General features: G+C 35.3%; 1 long non-coding RNA gene across 3 annotated transcripts in view; it reads left to right on the forward strand.

Annotated features, from left to right (window-relative positions):
* LOC133774410 (uncharacterized) overlaps positions 1 to 25,439 on the forward strand; it is a 65,036-nt gene that overhangs the window by 27,475 nt on the left and 12,122 nt on the right. The window contains exons 2-4 of one of the 3 annotated variants that reach the window (XR_009868071.1): positions 1,909 to 2,047; positions 20,693 to 20,756; positions 22,761 to 22,871. This is a non-coding gene — a long non-coding RNA (uncharacterized LOC133774410). The remainder of the gene's footprint in view (positions 1 to 1,908; positions 2,048 to 20,692; positions 20,757 to 22,760; positions 22,872 to 25,439) is intronic. The other 2 variants (XR_009868072.1, XR_009868070.1) reach the window with 2 other exon arrangements.

A 25,439-nucleotide genomic window follows, 5' to 3' on the forward strand; every position in this document is an offset into this window, starting at 1 on the left:
TTTATATATCAATGTAAAATTTATAAGTGTTTTATAGCAACACTACATTACAGAACAATTCATATTATATTATCTTAAAAACTGTGCCTTGTTCTAGGAAGAATTATCAGCATGGTAGAAAATTCATGTGGCTTGAAAGTAGAGTTCCAGAGTTGCAGTCTGTTACCACATTTTAGCTACACAATTTGGGGTAAGGCATTTCACCCCTCGGCATCTGTCTTTAAAATAAAAAATGATACACAAGGCTACTTTAATGACATGATTTATTTGAAAGCACTGTATAAAGTAATGGATAGATTTTAATTATGATATTGTCATATTGTCAAATTTATATAATAGATATGATTGGTTACCCTTTCCCAAGTGAATACAAAAATAAGTATTTTGGTCTTGGGTAAAATTTCATGGAGAAACCTGTGTAGAGAATTTTTAAAAACAGGAATAAAAGCTATGCAGTGTGAAAATATACATCTTTAAATTATTAATTTTTTTCTCTGAATATAATCTGGTATGCTTATAAGAAAAAAATATTGTTTAAGTATTTAAGAAAATTGGCCAGGTATTATTAAAGATATATTTGATACAAATTCCTGAATAGAACATTAAAACATAAATTCCCATATTTCAGCTAGTTAAAATGGCTGTGGAGGACAGGTATAGACTGAATAGATTAACATGGTAACCATTTTGGGAATATGAGAAACCATTTGAAGTTTATCAATTGATGGCATACATCAGATCAGAACTTATTGGAAGAGCACAGTAGGCTAAAAATGTTATGCATTCAAGTTTAGTACAGTTTGCAGCTTGTGAAACAGATTGTGTTGTACTTAGAAAGCAAGTAGGCAAGTAATGTCATTACTGAGATCAAAGTGACTTACATTTATTGTAACAATCATTCATTCACACAGCATTTAAGTATGACAAATTGTTGCAGAGCAAAAACAGGCGCTGAGCGAAGCTATAACGGACAGTTGAATTAAAAGAAATTTTGGCTGGTAGTTCTTAGAGGAATTAAAAATCTAACACGTCTTGAAAGAACTCAGACATTTTGTGTTGAATAAAATTAGGCTCTAGTTCACAAAACAATAGTAATTTATAGACTTACGGAGTTTGTGTTTATTACTTTTATTTTTCAACAACTAATGCTGTGAAATAATGCCGGCTGAGTCAGTAGGGTTTCTGTTGTGACATTTGTCTGAGGGTTGGGTCACCTTCCCACAACTAAGGTTTATGGTTTGCACTGGTGGACCCACAGAGCTCAAGCAGTAGAGCTGTTAGAGTGTGATGTGATGGCAGGTTTGGAAAGTTGAACATGAACCAGGAACAATACAAAGGATAAAGTATGGGGGGACTCTGTGACAGCATAATATTTTAGACAAACCTTATGGAACATTCAATGGGGGAAAAACATTTTTAAGGCAGGAAATAAGAATTGTTGGTTTATATTGTTTATATGCAGTCAATCCATGATTGTCCAAATGTCATCACTCAGAGTCAGTCTGCCAGAGTAATCATGAGCATGGCCTTTTTGTGTGTGTGTATAATTTTTCATTCTTTTTTTAAAGTTTTATTTCAGCTATACAAGTTTCATGTACTTTATATATACAGATTTAGGAACATAGTCACACACCCCCCACACCCCGCCAACCCTCTCTCCCGTCCACGCTCCAACCCTTCCTCCTCCTCCCTCTCCCATTCCCACTCTTAATTTTTACAAAGATCTATTTTCAGTTTACTTAATGATCATATAGTTAACCCTACACTAAGTAAAAGAGTTCAACAGACAGTATGAAGAGGAAAACAACAAAACAAAACAAAGCACTGTTCCTCTAAGGAAGAGACAAGGGCTGTAAAGAATCATCAAATCTCAAAACTTCTATTTCATGCTAATATATTATATTTCAGGTACTCTGTGTCCTTGTGCCTTGGATCCAGGACTCCCACCTTAACCTCTCACTTCTAACTGGAAGAGGGACCACTGGAGATGCTGAATTCAAGCACCCTATGATGGGTTTGAGGATTTCCATGAAACTTCATGCAAAAAGTAACATGTATTTCAATGTAAATTGTTCAGATCTTTGCATTGGGTAGCCTCTGGTTTCTCTGGGGATGGCAGTCTTGACCTCCACTTCTGATAGAAAAGACAAATAGCAAAACAAAATGAAAACTACAAAGTAATAAATCTTCAACCACCTAAGACTGATAAGCCTATGTGAACCCTATCGCAAACAATGACAATGAAAGTCTTTAGCCAGAAAACTGGAAAAAAAAAAAAAAAGGTTTAGCTTTAATTTTTAACTCCGCAGCTTTGTGTAATGTTCCACAGTGTTTCCTTTAATATGATAATATCCCACATCATTACAGATTCAAACCCAAAATGAGGAGGTTTATAAAAAGAAAAGAAGAATAACAATTTAAGTATAATTGTTCCCTATTTAAAAGAGATTCAAGAAAATCATCTTTAAATAAACATTTGAGTATTTAACTGTACATTTCCCTAATCCTTGTTTTGTTTGGAATAAAGCTTACACTTGATAAGTCTCTAATTGTTAACTATATTGAACAAAAATGGCTGAGAAAATGTTTCATAATTTTGATTCATTGTTCATTATAATTCTGTACTTTGAACCAAAACAAATCTGTAATTGTCATATTTTCCTGCTAAGTAGACTAGGGGACCTATACATAATCTCTAAATTATAATTTTTTAAAAATCACTTGAAATTAAATACAACTTCATGTACTTTGTGATTGGTTGACACATAGTCCCAGAAGTATATGTACAAAAAGTCACATGCAATCATCTCTCCAGGTGCAGGTCTCAAGTATAAACATTGTTTTGCTTACCTCATTTTTAAATTTTAAAATTCAGATTATATATATATATATATATATATATTATAAGATTTATTTATTTATTTAGAGTTACAGAGAGGCAGAGGCAGAGGGAGAGAGGCCTTCCATCTGCTAGCCCAATGGCTGCAATGGCCAGAGCTGTGCCCATCTGAAGCCAGGAGTCAGGAGCTTCTTCCAGGTCTCCCACATGGGTGCAGGGGTCCATGCACTTGGGCCATCTTCTACTGCTTTCCCAGGCCATAACAGAGAGCTAGATTGGAGGTGGAGCAGCTGGGACTCGAACAGGCACCTATATGGGAAGCTGGCACTGCAGGCAGGGGCTTTACCCGCTATGCCAGAATGCCAGCCTCCAGATTATATATTAAAATATATATTGTTATCAAATCTTCTGCCTAAAATATCCACACACTTGGGGCCTAAAATTCCCCCATTTAGTTTTTAGAAATTTTCTATTACTTTTAAATGTAGGATGGTTACTCAAAACCTATTATACTAAAAATCACCACATATATTCTTGGCAATCAAGGTAGTTATAGATGAAACAGATAAGATATACCAAAAAGGGATTCTTAAGTTTTGTTGAAGATCTTTATGTGTGTGGATAAGACAAAATAGCTTCACAGGTTTATTATACTTCCCTAGTGCAAACCTGTTCTATATATCATTAGGTGCTTTCTCCATCTCGAGATTGGATTCATAATAGCAATGACTGTAGAACTTCCATGTGAATGCTCATAATTCCTCATTTGTTGGCTTTTCTTATTCTGGGGCCCTCGATAATCTGCAAATCACAGAATATCTAAGTGTAGATTTTATCACTTCCATATGCCCTATCTTCTAACATCGCTCCCCTAAGTTTCAAAGTCTCCACCTGCAGGTGTTGCTCCATGCTTCCTGTTTACTGCTGTAAAGGCCTCTCATTCCAACTTCCTCTCCATATCGTGTCAAGGTCTTCAGCTTGCCTGTTGGCAGACTTACTATTATTCACTTTGATAGCGCCCAGGATCTACCCATCCCTTGCCTTTCACCCAAGTAGATCCTCAATATATGTAGATAAAATACTAACTTGCTAGGAAATATTCATTCATTATTTTGCTCCTTTTTGGCATGGTACAGTATAAAATATATCACATTGTTTAAGAATATGAGCTTTGTAATTAAAAAAAAAAATCCAGTTTGAGATCTGCCACATACACAGGAGAACTGGATTGATATCATTGCTCTTGGCTTCAGATTGGTGCAACCCTGAACTGTTGCAGGCATTTGGGGAGTAAACAAGCAAATGAACACTCTGTCTCTCTCCCTCTATGTCTCTGAAATAAATATCTAAAGAAACACATAGTTTTTTTTTTTTAAAATGAATTTAACTTATAAGCGATACAAAATAGTTTTAAAGTGAAAATAATTGCAATGCATGGTTGCAAAGCTCCTGTTATAGTTAAAATATGGTTTACTTCCAGGACCACTAGCTTGATCCTTGGACTATCTGTTCATTGAGAGCATGGTAAATGGTGCTGCAGCAATCAGTACCATTGCAAAGCTCAGGGGATTCAAACCAGTGGCTTAGTTTTTCGATGTGCTCCTCCTCTTTTTCAGGCCATTTTCAGAGCTCTGCTCTCTTCCTGCTTTCCCTGTGACCCCAACACTGACCAGTTAGTCTCTGTCGAGAACATGCAGGTGACCTCTGCAAAAGAGCACAAGAGTACATGTTCCTTTTACCAGAACTTACAGCTTCCTGCTTAAAACCACATATTTTCTTGCCTGGAGCAAGTCACAAAAGCACATTTAGGGTAGCAGAGAAGTTCAATCCCACCATTCACCTAAGCAGAGAGAGAAAGGTAAATTTTTGATGGTACTAATACCTACCAGAGTTGTCATGTTTTACTTCTTCCACTTGTTACACAGAAGACATGTTAAAAAAATGCTTTCATGATTTATAAGGTAAGGTCATGAGAAGCACTCTTTTCAGAAAAGAAAACCTCTGTCATTAGCTTTGCTTTGAAAAATTTCTGAAACAAAAGCATTCGCTGGGTTCAGTGAGATTGCTATCTGATTCCTAAAACCCTATAGGATCAAACTTTTTAGGAGGCAAGAAGAAAGTCTTCTTGCAGTTCACAATTTTATTCAAGGAAACTCTTCCTTGTGGCCTTAGTCAAAATCCTTTTTTTGCTTTGTTTCCTTTTGATCTTTAGTATACACAAAGTTAAGCTTCACAACACAATTAATGAAATAAGAATATGAAAGAGGAATTGTACTGGATTGTTAGGGAGTAAAAGTATTACCTTATTCAAAAGACTGAGACAGTTCATTTCATTTGATTGTTTGTTCATTTCCGTGAGATTGTTGGAGATAGGCAAATGAACACAGGAATGTGAAGTGTAGGAAAGATAATTCTCTAAAAATTACAAGTACATGTAACACACACACACATGCACAAACACATATACAGGTTTATGTTCTTTCACAGGCATAGAAAACGTTTACATACTAAACAACTAAATGTACATATGTGTACATAGTCATTCCACATATCCATGGAGGACTGATTCCAAGACCCCTGCAGATTCCAGGTGTGGATGTTCCAGTCCCTCACATAAAATGATGTAGTATTTGCATATAACTTACACACATGCCCCTGAATACTTTAAAACACCTCTAGATTACTTATAATACCTAGTGCCGTACAGATGTTAACAATTGTTGTATGATTAAGGGAATAGACAAGCAAAAAAGTCTCTTCGCGTTCGTTGTAGATGCATTTCTTTTTTCAGATATTTTGGACTGACTATTGAATCTAAGATATGGAACTCTCCAATTAAGTGGCTGACTCTACTTTAAAAAATAATAATGGCTAGACAAAAGCTGTAAGAAATAATCAAATTGCAATATTCACATTTTGCTCACATACATAGCATTTTTTAAAAATTTTGTATTCTTTGTACTAGTTATCACAAATCAGGGAAAAACATACAATGTGGCCTTTGTCTACACTCCTGAGGAACAGTTTTTCTACTTACTATTTGCTGAATTATTTATTTAGTGGAGGGTTAAGCTTGTGATTATAAAGAAAATTTAAGTTATGTCATTGTAAAAATCCAAAGAAAACTAACAAAGGAAAGAAAGGGTAGGTGGGAAGTATCATGCTCTTAAAACTGTGTGTATGAAGTACAGGAAATTTGTTCCTCTTATATAAAAGAAAATTTTTAAAAATCATAATGTATTTTATTGTTTCATATTATATACCATGAGAAGATGTAGATGTAGGGTAAAATTTTTATGTATTTCTTAATCATATTAATCATGAAAGTACATATTTGCCTATATCAGCTTCTTGGAAGCATTTGGCACATGTAAATTGTTTTCATGATTTTTCATTGATGTATCTACATGATTTTAAATGAATGAGTCCTGATCTAAGATTACCCAACATTTATAATCTTATGACATGGTTACAACAATATATGTTTTTTACATTTTAATGCTTTCAAATTTCATTGATTTTTGTAAGGTTAAGGATGTCATATTATCTGATCCTGTCATCATCTATATTATTCTTATTGGAAATAAGCAGCTATATTCAGATAGAAAAAGTTCAGGACTAATGATAAGTGGGAGAAAGTCAATGAAGGGACTTCAAATGGTTTATAGAAAATGCCGTTATGAAAAAATTATTAGTGCATTTCAAAATTTTTGCAGTAAAATATATGTATCTCTAAATTCCATTTCCTACAAGTGTTATAAGGCCTCTCACATATATTGGTAGTAGTCCTTGCAGTACTCAAGGGGAGTCTATCCAAAATAAAATACTAGGTCAAGGATGACATAGGGACAACTGTCAGCATCAAGTGTTGATCCAGTCAGAACACAGGAATTGTGTAAGCACCCCAGAGAAAGAGCCAATTTCTAATACTATAAATAAAGTCTTATGAAGCATATCTGAATCAATAAATTCCAACTCATTATCATTTGCTTTTATATTATTTATTATATGTCCTATACCAGGAATTTGAAAATGGAAATGTAGCAGTTAAGGATGGCTATGACATATTCTATGCACATCCCATTACACTGTGGCAAGAAGCCACCCTGCTTGGAGGAAGATATAGAAAACAGGCAAGGCAGAATCAGTCAATGAAGCCCCTGACCCATTTCATACATAATAGTCCTGCATGACTCTCACATAGTAGCAATTGTGCTGAGTCTTCTGTTTAAAGACTTTGGCGACAAATTAGAAAATCCCAGAAGTAATATATTTCATCTTCATAGATTCTGATGAGATAATACTGTTTTTACATGATAGATCATAGATTGGAAGTGCATTGAGATTAAATAGTTTACTCCCAATCAGAAAAATGGTAGTTAAAGATACAGAATTCAAAATTCTTGCAAAAATCAAATTGCTTTACATAAATATTCCAAAAAAACATTCCATTGCTTTTTATTTTCTCAACTCTGCCATATGGAAGCAATTTTCTATTTTGATCAAGAGATGGAAGGTAAAAATACTTTCAATTAACATTGGATGCAGTGAATGACTAAGATCTGTCTATCTTGAATATTGGAAAATGAAGATGAAAAGAACATACATTGGTTCATAGTGTATGCAAAATTGTTGTTATTTGTAAAATAAATATATTCTTTGTTTAGGCACAGGAACCAAAATTAAAGCAAATGATAGGATGAGCATAATAGACTGTTAAGTATTGAATAAGCAGATTAAAAGGTAAAACATGCTCCGATATATGTACAGACATGTTAAAAATTTAAGGAACACTTAGTTTGTGTTTTGCCAAGTTCTTTGAGAAAATACAAAAACAGTATAAACTATTTAGCTTATTTTATCACGTACACATGCCTTGCTGTCAGATCATCTATATTTTTTTTCAATTTTTATTTAATAAATATAAATTTCCAAAGTACAACTTTTGGATTATAGCGGCTTTTCCCCCATAACCTCCCTCCCACCTGCAACCATCCCATCTCTTACTCCCTCTCCCATCCCATTCTTCATCAAGATTCATTTTCAATTATCTTTATATACAGATCTTCTATATTAATCTTTACAAATTACAAAGCATTTAGGGTAACCAAAACAATCAAAGTTGGTGGTTTATGTAACTCAGGTTTCTGTCTTGATCATGCTACATGTCCATTTAGAATTCATGCATAAGAACATCAGTTAACTGGCCAGTGCTGAGGTTAAGCCATCATCTGCAGTGCTGGTATCCCATATGGGCATCAATTTGAGTCCTGACTGCTCCACTTCCAACCCAGCTCCCTGTAGCTGTGCCTGAAGAGGTAGTGGAAGATGGCCCAAGTGCTTGGGATCTTGCACCAACATGGAAGACCTGGAAGAAGCTCCTGACTCCTGGCTTCTGCCTGACCCAGCTCTGGCTGTTTTGGCCATTTGGGAAGTGAACCAATGGATGGAAGAGCTATCTCTATCTCTATCTCTATCTCTATATCTATCTCTATCTCTATCTCTATCCTTTGCTATCACTTTCTCTGTCTCTATCTCTATCATCTCTAACTCTATCTCCACCTTTACCTCTACCTCTACCTCTATCTCTATCTTTATCTCTATCTCTATCATCTATCATCTTTATCTGTATCTCTTTCCTTGTCTCTCCCTCTCTCTCTCTAATTCTGACTTATCAATACATGAATCTAAAAAGAAAAGAAAAAGAACATCAGTTAAAACAGAAGTATTAAATTTAGAAACTAATCAATATTTAAGGAAAAGAAAAGGTCATATTTGTATAGAGGAACATATTTATCTTAAAAAGTACGTATCAGGGCTGACACTGTAGCACTGCAAATTAAGTAACTGCTTGCAATGCCAGCATACTACTTGAGCTCCAGGGCAAGTTCCTGTTGCTCTACTTCCAATCCAACTCCTTGCTAATAATGTGCTTGGGAAAGCAGTGGAAGATGGCCCAAGAGCTTGTACTTCTGCCACTCATGTGTGAGACCTGGATGGAGTTCCAGACTCCTGACTTCAGCCTGGCTTAGCCTCAATTGTTGAGGCCAATTGGAGAGTGAACCAACAGATGGAAGATTCTCTCTCTCTCTTTCTCTTATCTTTCCCTCTTTCTCTGTAACCCTGCCTTTCAAGTAAATAGATCCAACAACAACAAAAAAGAACAAAGCAACATAGCATGGTGGCTGCCCACTCAAACAGAGTAATAACATAGTAAGATTTTGTGCAAATTAAAAGCAAACACAATGGTAATAACCATTAGACAAGAGAATAACAAAAGAAAAGATATATTAAAAGGTTTTAATCAGCTATAGTGGAGAGGGTAATGAAAATATTATATTTTAGTTGGCATAAGTTATTTTTTAAAATTCTCATTTGTTTGAAAGGCTGGGAGACAAAGAGAGATTATCTATCTGCTGGTTTACATCCTAAAATTCAAGGCTGGGCCAGTGTGAGGCCAGGACCCTAGAACCTAATCAGAGTCTCAACCCTCTCACAATGCTGGGGAAGGAGCCCAATTCTTATACACCCATAACATGATGAGGGTTTGAGGATTTGTGACATTTTGTCAACGTGTTCAGGATAATCTCAGGACAAGATTCGTATTTCTGATAGTTTACTCTTCTATCCCTTTCATTTTTGGGGGAATTTTTTTTTTAAAAATTAGTTTTTAACAAATTCATTATAGTCCATATGTACAAATCTAATAACATAATAATATTCCTTTCCTTTCTCCCTCCCTCTCTCTTTCTCTCTACCTCCCCCTTCCTTTTCTTTCTTCCTTCCTTCCTTCCTTTCTTTCTGTTCATTCTTTCTTTCTTCTTTCTGTTCTTTCTTTTTTTATTTCTTTTTCTAGTTTTTGAGATAACATATTTAAAATTTTCATTACAGCAAATAACCTTAATGCCTCACCAAATAAGAGGTGTAACAAGTAAAAAAGCAAAAACAAACCCTATTTTAGCAGGAATATAGGCAAGGGCAAAAAACATTAATTGAATGGGAAAAATGACCATTTTACTGATATATAGTAAATTTTTGGAATAATCCAGATCATCACAAATATAGTGGTATAACATTCTTAAGCATGGGTGTGACAAAGGTATAGAACAAATTTTTTACAAAGCTATATTTTTAGCAATACTGATACACCCAGATCTTTCTGCTTTTGTTTTTTGCTTTCTTTTTCTTTTAATTTTAGTTCCCACAAATAGGGGAGACAATGTGGTATTTGTCTTTCTGTGTTTGGCTCCCTTCACCCAACATGATGTCCTTCAGTAGTGAACATTTTGGTGCAGTGTTAGAATTTGATTCTTTTTTATAGTTGAACAATATTCTATTGAATATATACATACATATATATGTATATATATATATATATATATATATTTCACATTTTCTTTACCCACTCATCTAATGATAGCCACCTTGTTTAATTCCATATTTTGGCTGTTATGAACAGTGATGTCCCTTTACTGTATGAATGAGGTATGCCTCTCCTTTTTAACAGATCAGTTTTTAGATTAGATTTGTTTGATCCTTTCTACTCTTGTTCACCAACAATGAAAGCTCTCTTAAACCATTTACATATCACCATATATTTACAAATTCTTTTTCTTTTGGAGAATTTTGAGGGTATTATTTAATATATATTTTAAGCTTTTACCGGACACACAAAAATGCTATTATGGTATAGCATGTGATATTTTGGTACATGGATATATGGCATAATGTCCAATCAAGATAAATTTATTTAGTTCCTCAAAGAAATTCAAAAATCCTTTCTTCAAGTTTATTTTTAGACTTAGTATTTTCTTGGTGGTGTTTCATGTTTCCTATACAGGCTTTAGTATTACCTGTCCCCCACCTGACCTGCCTAAAAAGCCAACATTATCAGTATGAAACACACTGCTGGGAAAAGCCTGAAAATATATTGTACACACAATGTCAGAATATTTCACTTAAACACAACCAGACATCTAGTTGATTATGTGCCTTTTGGACAAGAAAATAATGAAACATGGGTGCTTCTTTTATGTTCTACACAACCAGCTGACAGCTTGCCCAGAAATTCCCAGCCCAGAGAGACTTTCTTTGCTATTGTGGTTATTTTGTCTTTATAAACTAATGATACACAGTGGTCACTTTCTCCTTCCTTCCTTCCTTCCTTCCTTCCTTCCTTCCTTCCTTCCTTCCTTCCTTCCTTCCTCTCTCTCCCTCCTTTTTTCTTTCTCTATTTCTTTCTATTTCTTTCTCTTCCTTTATTCAATCTTTCCTTTCTTCTTTTCTTCCTTCCATTTTTCTTTCTCTCTCTCTTTTTCCCTCCCTTCTTACTCCCATGTCCCCTCCTGCCCGCTTTCTCCCCAAACACCAGAAGACACACTAAAATGTAATATATTGGGATAGTGTAATGAAGAAAACAGGGAAACATGGAGTAACCATTATTATTTTTTTATTAATTTATTTGAGATACAAAACAGGAAAAAAGAGACAGAAAGATGTCTCTCATCCACTGACCCAATTCCCAAATGCTCACAGTAGCCAGGGCAAAGCTGGGTAGCTGGGAACTCAGCTCTCTGACTGCCCAGGCAAAAGAGAACTAATTACTTCGGCCATCACCACTGCCTCTTAAATTCCTTATTGGTGGGAAGGTCAAACTGGAGCTGGGAATTGAAGCCCTGCACTCCCATAGGGGCACAGGTTCCTCTTAACCTGCATGTTAGTTAGCATCTTAACTGCTAGGCCAAATGCACACCCCATATAACCATTCACTTTTGAATTTCAAATTTGTGAACATCACTCACTATAAGAAAGTTTTCTTTCAACTCAATTTTTACAGCATCAATATAAAAAATTAAAAAAAAAGATCACAATAGTTAAAAAGCACTGAGAACTCTCATTGTCTTAGAATTTTATTTTTCATTTTATGATGAACTATGCATTACTATAATGTATTTTAGATATTGAATGAGTGAACATATTTCCTTTGCTATTATTTATTAGGATATTGTATTTTTCCAGAATTTTTCAAGGACAGTTAAGACATTACATTTTCCTTCATTTTCTATGAGTATTTCACATTTCCACAAATGCTTCATGTCAGCTATCGAGTTTTCTCTTAATTTTTGCAAATTTCATTTTATTCTCCCTCTTTATTTAGATGAAATTGGTTTAGCAATTTCATTTACTCCTGTGATACAAATATGAGATTGTCTTGTTTTGGAATACATCTGGTCAATTAGCTGCTATATGGATAACTAAGCCAACTTTATTTGATTTTGGATTTCTATGTAGATACATAATTGCTTGTCAGTGCCTTCAATTGACTTTCAGACACTGTTTTTGAACTTGATATATTTATTTCAAGGCCTTATCTGGCCCTTTATAAGAACTGCTGTAATTGAATGATTATTGAATCTCATCATAGCACACATTTTTCCTTCAGGTACATAAGCTAATCCACATGTGGCTATGATTTGTTTGATTTTTTTTCGGTTTATTACTTATATCTGTCTTATCTCCAAGGTTTATCTCTTTTATCTCCTCTATTAATTAGAAAGCACAGTGAATCTTCCCATTAACACACATATAATCCGTTGATTAAACACAGTTTTGGAACAGCTTCTAGTTATATGTTTATTTTAAATCTTGTTCAAATGGATCTATGTTATTAATTTATGTGTAAAACAACCAAAAACCCACTTTCATTGAACCTCTGGCATCCACTAGCATTATTCAACACCCTCAATTGATATGTAGCAAATGTTTTATTGGTATCTTGTCTGATTCTAGAGCTCTTCTTAAGAAACACGTCAATCTCTCACCTTGGAAAGGCAGCACTTTTATAGGAAAAATAGTTCCTCAAAATCTAATCTGATCATATTGTTTTTAATGCTTTTAATCCTAATTTCCTCTATCATGGGGGCCTTATTCTGTTATCTATATTCATTTCTTCATCTCCCATTCCTTTTCTCTAGTAGCTTTTCATTTGGATTATCATTTTTTTTAAGATTTTATTTATTTACTTGAGAGGCAGAGTTAGAGAGGTAGAGTGAGAGAGAGAGAGAGAGAGAGAGAGAGAAAGATTTAGCCACTGGTTCATTCCCCAAATGGCCTCAGTAGCTGGAGCTGAGCCGATCTGAAGCTGGGAACCAATAGCTTCCTCTGGGTCTCCCATGGAGGTGTAGGGGCCCATGGGCCATCTGCTGCTGCTTTCCCAGGTGCATTGGCAGGGGGCTGGATTGGAAATGGAGCAGCCAAGACTCAAACTAGCGTGCATATGGGATGCCAGCCTCACAGACGGCAGCTTAACCCGCTGCACCACAGCACTGGCCCCTAGATTATCATTTTTAACCTTGAAAGAGCAACAACATCAAAAGCAAAACCCAGTGAGTTTTTCCCTTGACCTTATTAACTACCTGATCTACTATTCTTGCTGTCTTATTTTCACCAGAAAGCTGAAAATAAAGCTGAAACTCAAGGTCTTCATTTCATTTAATTTTATTTTACTCTTGAACTTTAATAAAACACCTCTCTTCACAGTTGTTAGTTGCATCTTAAATTTCATCTTACAATAGGTGCATTCAAGTATAAGTTCTTTAGACCACTGTGGCTGGATCCAGGCTTCTTATCCTTAAATCTCAGCTCTGCCATTTATTAACATTGTTGATATCCATTGTAAAATTGAGACGACATAGAATTTATTACATAAAATTCTTCTGAGTTTTAAATCCAGTTGTTGTGTAAGCAAAACATTTACAATAGGGAGTATGTCAGAGAGCATTGTTCAAAATTTCACCCTGGCAAGTTCTGCTGTCTCAAATAGTTCTCCCAGGTTTTATGTGTGTGGCTCCTTCTCATTTCTAATCTCATTTCTAATGCTATATACTTAGTAAGTTCTACTCACATCACTCCGTATGGAATATTTTTGCCCTGTCCCAATCCACTCTCTTTCTATTACAATGCCTTATTCTGATGTTTTACACAATTGTTTAATTTATTGCTTCTTAATCCTATTCTCTAATTATCTAACTTTTTTTATTATTGAGTGTCTATATTCATAGAAATGTTCTCAATGGAAATAGGACCCTTGATAACATGCCGATCACTTAGTGACTCCATCTTCAGCACAGAATAGGTTTACTAGAAATAGCCATTGAATGCATACATATGTGCTATTTCTATTGTTTGAAATATCTTCATTGTTGGGATATAGTGGGTATGAGGAACCTTACCCAGAAACAACACTGGTCAAATTTTTGAAAGACAAACAAAATGCCATGGAAATTGTCTAAATTGTGCTGAGGGCACACAGAAAATGAAAATTTGAAATAAATCTACGTCTCTGTAAGATAATGAGGGTCTGTGATACTTGAGCCATGACCAGCCCCCACCCCTTTCTTCAGGCCCTAACTCAGCAGGTAACAAGCTCTACCTTAGACGTGTGTACAAAGCCTGGGGCTCCTTCTCTCCCTATATCCTATTCAAATAATACGATATCTTCCTTGGAAGTGCAGGCCATAGGTATTTGTCATTCTGTACTCTGCTACCTCCAGTTTCAAATTGCAGTGTCTAAACTAATAACCAGTATGGCAGTCAGATCAGTTTCACTTCTTACACACACACAGGACAAAAACCAAAATGTGAGAAGTTGTCCCCTCCCAGAACTCTGGGGCAGGAGCTGGGAGATTCTGGCCAGTAAGGCAATCCATAGGTAGAGGTAATTCTCATAGTTGCTCAAAAAGAAACCATTTTCATTTAAGAAAGAGTGTTGAATAGCTCAAGCCTAACAGGTGAAAGCAGTGAATATTTCGATGGTAGGTAATTCAGAAGAGGCTGATAGCTCATTGAGAAAAAGCAACGGAGTCCTATGTCAAATGGTTTACCAGAGTGCACATTGAGGAATGGTGGCCAAAATGACCACTACTGAGTCAGAATAAATTTCAAAGGCTGGCCTCTAGAGCTATCCCTTCAAAGGGATCCAATTGAAGTGGGTCATTCTGGGATGCAGTTTATATCAGGCCTTTATCAAAACAACTAGGGTGATTGGTCAAAGTTAGTAGAGACTGAGTTGAATTCCTGATGCTAAACAGGTAGACAGCTATAAAAAGGAATCAGGCAAAGAGACAGAGATTCCTGTTAAAATCACTTCCATCCCAGTTAGGCTATGCAAGATCTACTACTGAGTCTCCTGAGAAACAGCATCAGAGCCTCTGGGGCCGTAGATGTGACTGAAGTCCCCAAGTCCCTAAAACATAAACAAGCAATCTGTAATAAACAAGGCTTTGGCAGGATGGATGGAAATCATTAAATAGAGCTGCTGTATAGCTTTATTATCAAAAATTAAAGTTTCACAAAAATCTACAAGACATGCAGGGTAATAGGAACGTTCAATTCATATAGAGGAGGAAAAAAGTGCACATGCCTATAAGAGGGCCTAGATGTTGGATTTAACAAAAAGAAAAAATGCATAAAGATCTAAAGGAAGTTTTGACGGGAATACTTCATCAAATAGAGGATACCAATAAAGAAAGAGAAATCCTGGGGAGGCGCTGTGGCTCACTTGGTTAATCCTCCACCTGCAGCACCGGCATCCCATATGGGCACCCGGTTCTAGTTCTGGTTGCTCCTCTTCCAGTCCAACTCTCTGTTGTGGCCCTGGAGGGCAGTGGAGGATGGCCCAAGTGCTTGGGCCCCTGCACCCACATGGGAGACCAGGAAGAAGCACCTGGCTCCTGGCACCGGATCAGTGCAGTGCCAGCCGTAGCTGCCATTTGGGGGGGTGAACCAACGGAAGGAAGACCTTTCTCTCTGTCTCTCTCTCTTTCTCTCTCGCTGTCTACAACTCTACCTGTCAAATAAATAAATTAAAAAAATAAAAACAAGAAAAAGAGAAATTCTAAAAAAAATACACAAAATAGAAAATTTGGAATTGCAACAATAACTGAAATAAAATAAGTTGCCAGAGGAGATCAGAGAAGATGTGGACATGAGACAGAAAGAATAATAGGCAGACCTTGTGTGGTGCCATGGGTTAAGTCACTGCACACTGCAGGCATGCCATCCAGCACCAGTTCAAGTCCCTGCTGCTGCACTTCTGATCCAGCTCCATGATGATGCTCCTGGGAAAGGCGGGGGTGACAATTCAAGTACTTAGGCTCCTGCTACCCATGTGTGAGACCAGGTTGAGACTCTGGGTCTAGCCCAGTCCCTACTGTTGTGGCCATTTGAGCAGTGAATCAGCAGATGGAAGATATCTTTCTCTCTTTCTTCCTTTCTTTCTGTCACTCTACCTTTCTAATAAATAAAATACATATTTGAAAAAAAGACTATATGAACTTGAACATAGATATGAATTGTACAATTTGAAAAGCTACAAAGTATAGAATGAAGGAAATAAGCAGAGCTTAGAAACATTTGAGACACCAGTAAGCATATTAACTTGTTCATAATGAGAGAACTGGAAGGGGAGTAGAAAGAGAAGGATCAGGAAAGTATTCCAAGAAACAATGACATAATACTTCACATTTCACAGAATACATTAGTCTCACATTTAGGAAGCTCAACAAACTCCAATTAAGATAAATACAAAGAGACCTAGAATCAGATTTATTACAGTAGAAATGAAGACAAATTCAAAAGCATCAAAACAGAAAATGAAATAAAAATATTAACTGACTTCTCCACATAAATAATGGCAGTTTGGAAACAGTGGAGGGACCGGCACTCTGTCTTAGCAGGTAAAGTCGCCACCTGCAGTGCCTGCATCCCATATGGGCACCTGTTCAAGACCCAGATGCTCCACTTCTGATCCAGCTCTCTGCTAAGGCCTGGGAAAGCAGTAGAAGATGGCCCAAGTCCTTGGACCCCTGCATCCATGAAGGAGACCTGGAAGAACCTTCTGGCTCCTGGCTTCAGATTATCCCAGCTCTGGCTGTTGAGGCCATTTGGAAGTTGAACCACTGAATAGAAAACCTCTCCTCTCTGCCTCTGCTTCTGCCTCTCTGTAACTCCGCCTTTCAAATAAATAAATAAATTTTTAACAAAAATGAAAACAGTGGAATGACAGGTACAAAACATTGGAGAAAATAACAAAACCTGTTATACAAGAATCATATGCTGAAAAATGAACTTTCAAGCACAAAGGCTAAGTAAGTACGTTCTCAAATTGAAAAACAAGACAAAACAAAAAAGTCTGACAAAATTCATTGCTAGGAGATTGATATTATAATATAAGGGAATTTAAGATAATTTGTGGAAAAATAGAATTACAGGCAAAGTTTATTCTGGTGCAAGTAAGTGTTTGAAATCCATGCTAAGTTTTTCAGAACATAAATTTTCCACTACTTTCTTTGAAGACCCCTTATGTCTAAATTTTTCTCTCTTTTTCTTTCTCAAGGATTTAAAAACAATTTAGTTAATTTTACACACATTAATTTATGTGTTTTTTAGCCTATGACATATTTGTTAATAAGTAAATCAAGAAAGTGAGTGGGAGCAAAGATGTGTTGTAGGAAAAGTGTGGTATCAGAGGATAATTCGAATCCAAAGGAACACATGAAGAGCATCAGAAGATAAAGAATTAACTTAACAACCTCTATAAATACATTCTTCTCTCTTTTCCTTTCTCAGATTCTTTAATTGACATAAAATTATATAAAGTAATAATTATAATAATTTATTGCTGAGACCATAGCATGTGTATTTGTGTAAAAGGAAGATGGAAAAGAAATAATTAGTAGTAATACATCTCTATCACATTGGAATTAAGTATAATTATAAAATAATGCCTCATAATTGAAGACATTTATTCTAAGCCCAAGAGCAATTCATGACAGGTTCAAAATATACAGTGAAAAGAATCATTTAAGGAATTCAAGTATTACTCTATGAATATTTTCTTAATACACAGAAACATTGTAAAAGGATAGGGATAAAAGAGGCATGAAATTTGTATAAAATATACCAGAAGTTGCAGAATTAAATTGAATTAACATTTAATAATATTATAATGTAAATTAACAATTGACACGTCTTTAACTTCATTGATAAAATAATTAAAAAGAGAATGAGATTACTAAAATGAGGATTAAAGTACACGTCATTTATACTGAACTTATAGAAATAAAGGAGTTTATTTTTTAAAAAAACTGATTTATTTGTTTATTTATTTATTTGAAAAGCAGAGTTACAGAGAGGCAGAGGCAGAGAGAGAGAGAGAGAGGTCTTCCATCTGCTGTTTCACTCCCCAGATGGCCACAAAGGCCGGAGCTGGGCTGATCCAATGCCAGGAGCCAGGAGCCAGGAGCTTCCTCCAGGTCTCTCAAATAGGTGCAGAGGCCCAAGGACCCAGGCCATCTTCCACTGCTTTTCTCAAGCCACAGCAGAGAGCTGGATTGGAAATAGAGCAGCCGGGACTCGAATCGGTGCCCACATGGAATGCCGGTGCCTCAGGTGGTGGCTTTACCTGCTCCGCCACAGTGCCAGCCTTAAAAGAGTTTATAAAGGAACACACTGGATAAACGTAGACTAAAAAAAATCAAATAACTAAAATGGAACATACAAACTCCTGTAAAGACAAAAGCCATTGAAATGAACCCAATAATAAGTTTAATCTCTCCACAGAACTTTAAAAAAAAGGGAAGAAATTAAATTTACAGTAAAATGAAAATACCACAAAGAAAAGTCCGGACCCATGTGATTTGGTAAATGCTATCAAACATTTAAAGAGAAATTACTGCCAATTTGCAATGAGGAAGGTTCACTTCTTACCTTCATTAGGGAAGCTAGTATTAAACTCATAGCCCAAACATGGAAATACACAAAAAGAAAGTTACAAAATATTAACTCTTCTAAATACAGAAGAAAAATTCTCAAAGCAAATTTTTAATTTGAATTCCACATCACATAAACATTGATATACGATTAACATACAGCTAAAGTTACATCTGATGGTGAAAGACTGAATGCTCCCTGCTGATACCGCAGGAACAAGGAAACATTACCTGCACTCAGGATTTCTACTCAGCATTGTATGGGAGATTCTACTTCGAGCAATTAGGCATAAAATTAAACAATAAGAATTGAAAAGAAAGAAAATAACCTCTATTTGTGGAAAACATGATCTATATGGAAAATCTTAAGAATTCTAGTAAAAAACATAGAGCTAATAAATGAGTTCTCCAAGTTGGATAACTTGAGAACAGACATTTTACTTAGCAACTGAGACATCTATGTCCCACATTGAGTACCTGGGTTCTATTCCTGGCTCTGGCTCTTGACTAACTTTCTATTAATGGAGAACCTGGGAAGAAATAGTCAATTGTTCAGGTCATTCGATTTCCACCAACCATGTAGGAGATCTAGATTGAATTTCCAGCTCCTTGCATTGTTCACATATGGGAAGTGAACTAATGAATGGAAGTTCTCCCCTACCTGTTCCTTTGAATATTTTATTATCTCTCTTTCTCCCTCTGCCTCTCTCATTCTTTCTCCCTCTGCCTCTCTCTCTCCATCTCATTGACTCTCAAATAAATACTTTTTAGAAAGTTTGCATGACTCAAGATCTATGTATAAAAATTAATTTCATATTTTATAATTCCAAATAATCTGAAAAAGAAATAAAAACAATTTCCTTTGCAATAGCATAAAATAAAATACTTCAAAATCAGTTTAATCAAAGGGCAAAGGTTTTACTACAATATTTGTAAAATATTGTCAAGAGAAATTAAAACTGTAAACTTATTAAGAAATCTTCAATATCTATTGATGGGGAGACAATATTGTTAAGATCATAATACCCCTAAATCGATCTTCGGACTTAATGCACCTGCTATCAAAATCCTAGCTCATTTCTTTCCAGAAATTAACAATATGCTACTTAAATGCACATGGAAATTTGAGGACATCAAAATATCTTTAAAATCCTGGAAAAAAAGGAAAGTTAGAACATTCACAGTTGTTAATTTAGAGACTTAAGACCCACCTGCATTGAAAATTACCCTCACATATATGGCCTACTGCAGTTTGATAAGGATGTCAGGAAATTAAATGGGAACATAATATATGCTACAATTAATCGGGCAAGGGCAATTGGATAGTCACACACAAAATCTTACTCAAAATAAACCAAAGCCCTAAATGTGAGACTTACATTCATGAAATTCTCAGATTAAACTCTTAGAGCTATAATTTCATGAACTTGGGCTGGGAAAATGGTTTTAGATACAACACCAAAAATATAAAAGATAAAGGAAAAAACAATGGTAAGTTGTACTTCTTCAAAATTAAAAACTTTTAAGTTTTGAAGGGTACTAAAAGGAAAATGAAAACACAACTGACAATGGGAGAAAACGTTTGCAAATCATATGTGTGATAAGTGTCTTGTATCTAGCAAATATACCACAAAAATATAAATATCTCAATTAAAATGGGCGAGTTATCTGAATAGAGAAATATAATATATATATATATATATGTATATACATATATGTATGGATAAAATGTGTATGACTAATAAGCACATTAAAATGCTCAGTACCTAATCATATAAAATTATGGTAAGGTACAACTTCACACTCACTAATGTGGCTCTACTTAAAACAGATAATAACAATGGTATCAGGATGCACAGAAATAGGAAATTTGTTTTAACCAAAATGGCATAGCCTCCATGTAGACTATGAAACAATGTCTGGAAATCATGATTTATTGACATAATTTATTGATGTAGACTTTGAAACAATGTCTGGAAAACATCATTTATTGATGGATAATTTTTATTAATCTATTTATTTGAGAGAGAGAGGGAGAGAAAGCTCTCCCATCCACTGACTCTCTCCCCATGTTCTCACCTAGGGATTGAACCAAAGCTGAAACCTGAAGCTAAGACTGCAATCCAGGTCTCCCATGTGAATGACAGGTACCCAACTACTTTAAGCATAACTGCTACCTTCCAGGATCTGCAGGGGCAGGAAGGTGGGGTCAGGAGCAGGAACCAGATACTGAACCTGCATACTGCAATATGAGACAGTCATGCCAACTGAAGTTTAAATTGCTAAGCTAAGCACCCACTTGACTTCTCATGATATTTTTATATGTAATAGAAATATTCCCCCAAATTTACTTCTATCTCAACAATCTCTGAATGCATATGTCCATGGTTTTATTAATAAAACAATTATTTGGATCATTTGCTCAACTGTTTCAGATATTTGAAATATTCCTATTTTATTGAACTTGGGCTGTAATGTTCGTCATAATTCTAATCTTATTTTTGCTGAAGTATTTAAGGATGTCTTAAATCATAGATTAAGTCCAATATGTCTCCTGACAAGAGACCTAGAAAAAAATTGCAAAATATGGTATTATATAATTTTCTTTTATGGAATTACATGAAACCAAAAAATCAAATCCATAGCAGAGGTTCAATTTCTCAAAACAATCTTTAATATTTCATGGCTATATTTGTTTCCTGTAACATGTATTTTTCTGTTACTAAAAGGAAAATACATTTAAAAACAGGGATCTTTTATAAATAACAATGAGTATAAAGTATCATTTACTTTTTTAAGCACTAGTATAAATTCCAACCCCCTAAAAATGTCATTACTAGCAGTTGTATTCACAGGTGTAAAGCAGACATCATAATTTTAGAATGATGTGATGTGGCTTTGTGAAATAAAAAGGTAGAGGGTGCTTAGTGTAACCCTTGCTTCCAACTATATATGCTATATTGGGCAAGTTATTTCCATCTCCTGCTACCTCATGTTCCCATCTATAAAATTAAATTGGGCCATAATCATCTCTAAGATTCCCCTCCAGCTCTAACATGGGCATGACTTTTTTGGGAGATGATTTATAATTAATTTTATAAAGTGAATACAAGGCATTTCAGTAAACTAACAGTAAAATATATTGTGGCAGATAATTACCTTTATTTTCAAAATGGCTAAACATTTGAAAATTTGGAACTTACTTATTGATGTAACACAATTCAATCCAATTGCTACTGAAATTCAATATAAAAGAATATGAATATACAAGAAATTGGTGAACTAATCACCTGGTGTGATATAATGGATCCACATTGTAAATTCATTACATTTTCAAAGGCTCCACTTGCCAGCCTGTTAGCAAATATACGAACTATGATAAATCAGCCTAAGGGTAAGCCTTGATCTTGTCTACATTGTAAATTAGCTTATCAACAACTCACACTAATACAGGAATGTCAGTGAAAAATAATTCACAGCCTGTGCATTAAGTTTTGTAAGGAAACAAAATTAGACACTTTCTAATGCTGACATCATATTTGATTTTGAACGACAGATGAAATAATCTGAAAGAGTGTGTAATGAATGAATGAAAATATAATGATTTATGTTCTCATATTTTGGGATTCAATTAGCTTTATCACTGGACATAAATCCGCTTCAATCTTACCAATTTAGATTGCAAAATCTACCTTCTGTCAAGTGAAAGTCAAAGTCAATCAAAGTGATCAAATGTTAACAGTTCCATACCATGCACTTGCAATCTATTAGGAAGGTAGATATTAAGTGTTCTTGTCACCAGAAAAAAAAAAATAGGAAAAGGCAATATTAACTATGTGAGATGGTGGCTATGTTGCTTTGCTTCATTGTGGTATTCACTTCCTAATATGTATGTACATTCAATGGTGCATCTTCAATACATGCAATTGTTGCTGGTTATCTGTATCTTAAACCATTGAAAAAAAGAAAATTAGAAAACACTAGCAAAAATGTAATAGGAGAAAACATGAACAGTGAACAGGGTGATGAAAGCTTGTGGAAGTGCCACGTACATGTATATGATATTTATGTATATAAACAGACATTTAACTTCCACATTTAAACTAAACTACAAGAGTGGCATTAACAAGTGATTAACACCATCTCTGTAGGTTACAAGGAAGAGACAGCCACACCTGCAGTTCACAGAGGGAGATTATTGTATGGATCATATCAGGAAACAAGAAAGCCAGGGAAACCATCTGAACACCTGTACAGCCAGGGTGAGTCTCAATGTTTCACAAAGAGGAAGATATTCAGAGTCCCATACATCTTTTTTCTAAAAGAAAGCAAAACAACAGTAGCAAACACTTCTACAGTGCTTGCTGTGATTGACTATATAACATTACAGTTTTAACAGCATTATATGGGTGTATTCATTTAATCAGAGCATCAGTTGATGAGATAGGTACTATTTTTAGTCTATTACACTGTTAAAGAATCTAACACATGGGCAGATTAAATGACTTGTCTAACTCTCTATCTCTGTCTTCCTTTCCAATAAATAAATACATCTTTTAAAATATTTTAAAATCCACACATAGGTTTTTCATCATGTACATTTTCCATGAACTTTTCAAAGACTTCTCATACAGGTTTTTTTTTTTTTTCCTACCTAATTTAGGCCAACAGTTAAGACAGATAACTGTGTATTTGTACTTGCCTACATTGGATATCAGATTCTCTATCCATTTGCTGTGTGCACACATTGTAAAATTTCCACATGTTTCACTTTTCTAGCCATTTTTTTTTTTGGATAGGCAGAGTGGACAGTGAGAGAGAGAGAGAGAGAGAGAGAAAGGTCGGTCTTCCTTTTTTTCTGTTGGTTCACCCCCCAATATTCCATGCTGAAAATTCTCTCCCTCTCTTCTTCTTCTTCCTCTTTTTCTCTTCTTCTTCCTATTCCCCTCCTCCCTCCCTCCCTCTCTCCCTCTCTCCCTCTCTCCCTCTCTCCCTCTTTCCCTCTCTCCCTCTCTCTCTCCCTCTCTCCCTTTCTCTTTTTCTCCTTCTCTTTCACTAAAGAGGGGGAAAGGTAGCTGTCGCAGTTGGTTTTATAACCTCAGGTAATACGAAATTTCAAGGTTCTCTCCTTTGGATCAAACCCCTACGTAGGCAGAACACATATGATTCTCACTGTGTCACTGGAAAGGAAACTAGATCCTGGTTTGGGGTAAAAACCACTGTGTGAATAACTAATCAGTGTGTCCTGTGATCCGGAACCACCACATTACTCATCAGGATCAGCCAGCAAATGTGGACAACACAGTGGTGGTCATTAGGAAGAGCAGGCTGCCAAACCCACTCATGCCAGCCACTACCACCTGTAGCACAAACTGCTCAACCAAGTCTTCCCCACACTTCTGATCCACAAAAATCACACGCATAATGCATAGCTGTTTTTTTTTCTTTTTTTTCTCTCTTTTTTTTTTAACTTTTATTTAATGAATATAAATTTTCAAAGTACAGCTTATGGCTTACAATGGCTCCCCCCCCCCATAACTTCCCTCCCACCCGCAACCCTACCCTTTCCTGCTCCCTCCCCCCTTCCATTCACATCAAGATTCATTTTCAATTCTCTTTATATACAGAAGATCAGTTTAGTATATATTAAGTAAAGATTTCAACAGTTTGCCCCCACATAGCTGTTTTTAATCACAACATTTTAGAGAAACATTTTTTAGAAAACTATAAATGGCTTGTCTAAGTATTAGCTTTTGCCAATGGTCTTTTTACCAAAATTTGTATGTTCTGAATGCTAATTACAAAGCTTCTATATAACAATAATTTTGTATCCAATGGACCACTCCACTCTTCTTCATATATTTTGTTTTCTGATTACAATCTAATTATTTTCCCAATTGATACATTTGGATATTTAAATAAAGATCACTATTCTCCATCTCCATTTTTATATTTCACACCTTTTATCTATGTTTATGAGAATGTTTATATGTATGAATGCGCAGATAGATTGATTCATATGAAGCAACTTGCAAAGGAGATTACATAAAGTACTTTGAAATATTTCTTAGCTAAGAAGGGAGATAAATACATTCATATGAGTAGTAGCACTAGATGCACAGTTATTAGATAAAATATGACTGGATATGTGAGTGAAGCGATTGATAAAACCCTGAAAACACTTGAAATAACCTAAATGTCAATTGTCTTCTTTTCTGCATGTGGTGCTTATATTATCCTGTACTTGACCAATATCACATCATTACAGTTTTATTCCAATAGAGAAATCAATTGCCTAAGTTTCAAATGAAAATGGAAAACTATATGCTTCATCAGTGAGTTCAGCAATATTGGATTATGTCCCTGATTCTGTTTGTGCTGCGAAAGCCCTGTGCAAACCAAGCTAAAGTCATGTCAGAGTGTGTGTTTTCATTTTCTTCATTGACTAACTAAGATGAGGGTTTATGTAGGACTGAGAGTCCACCATTTGTGAACTTCCTTCCTAAGAGTGGTCTGCTAGAAAAATGCAAAGAACAAGAGCTGTCAGTAGAAACTGACAGAGAAGAAATAAGTGAGAAAGGGCAAGAAAAGTGTGAGTGAAGGAATAGAAATTTTCTACCTTATGTTCCAGACTGGAGCTGAACCTGAGAGACATTCATTCTCAAAATAAGCAATTACCCTGACAGGAACCCAATTTGTGGAACTTCAATTTGTGAAAATAATACAAATTTCTTTAATTAATATTTTACTTATTTTTTGTGATAAGAAAACTTTATTTTTATATAGTGGGGACAAATTTCATGTATTTTATATATGCAGTTTTAAGAGCA

This window comes from Lepus europaeus, chromosome 15 (genome assembly GCF_033115175.1).
Source record: "Lepus europaeus isolate LE1 chromosome 15, mLepTim1.pri, whole genome shotgun sequence".
Taxonomy (NCBI): domain Eukaryota; kingdom Metazoa; phylum Chordata; class Mammalia; order Lagomorpha; family Leporidae; genus Lepus; species Lepus europaeus.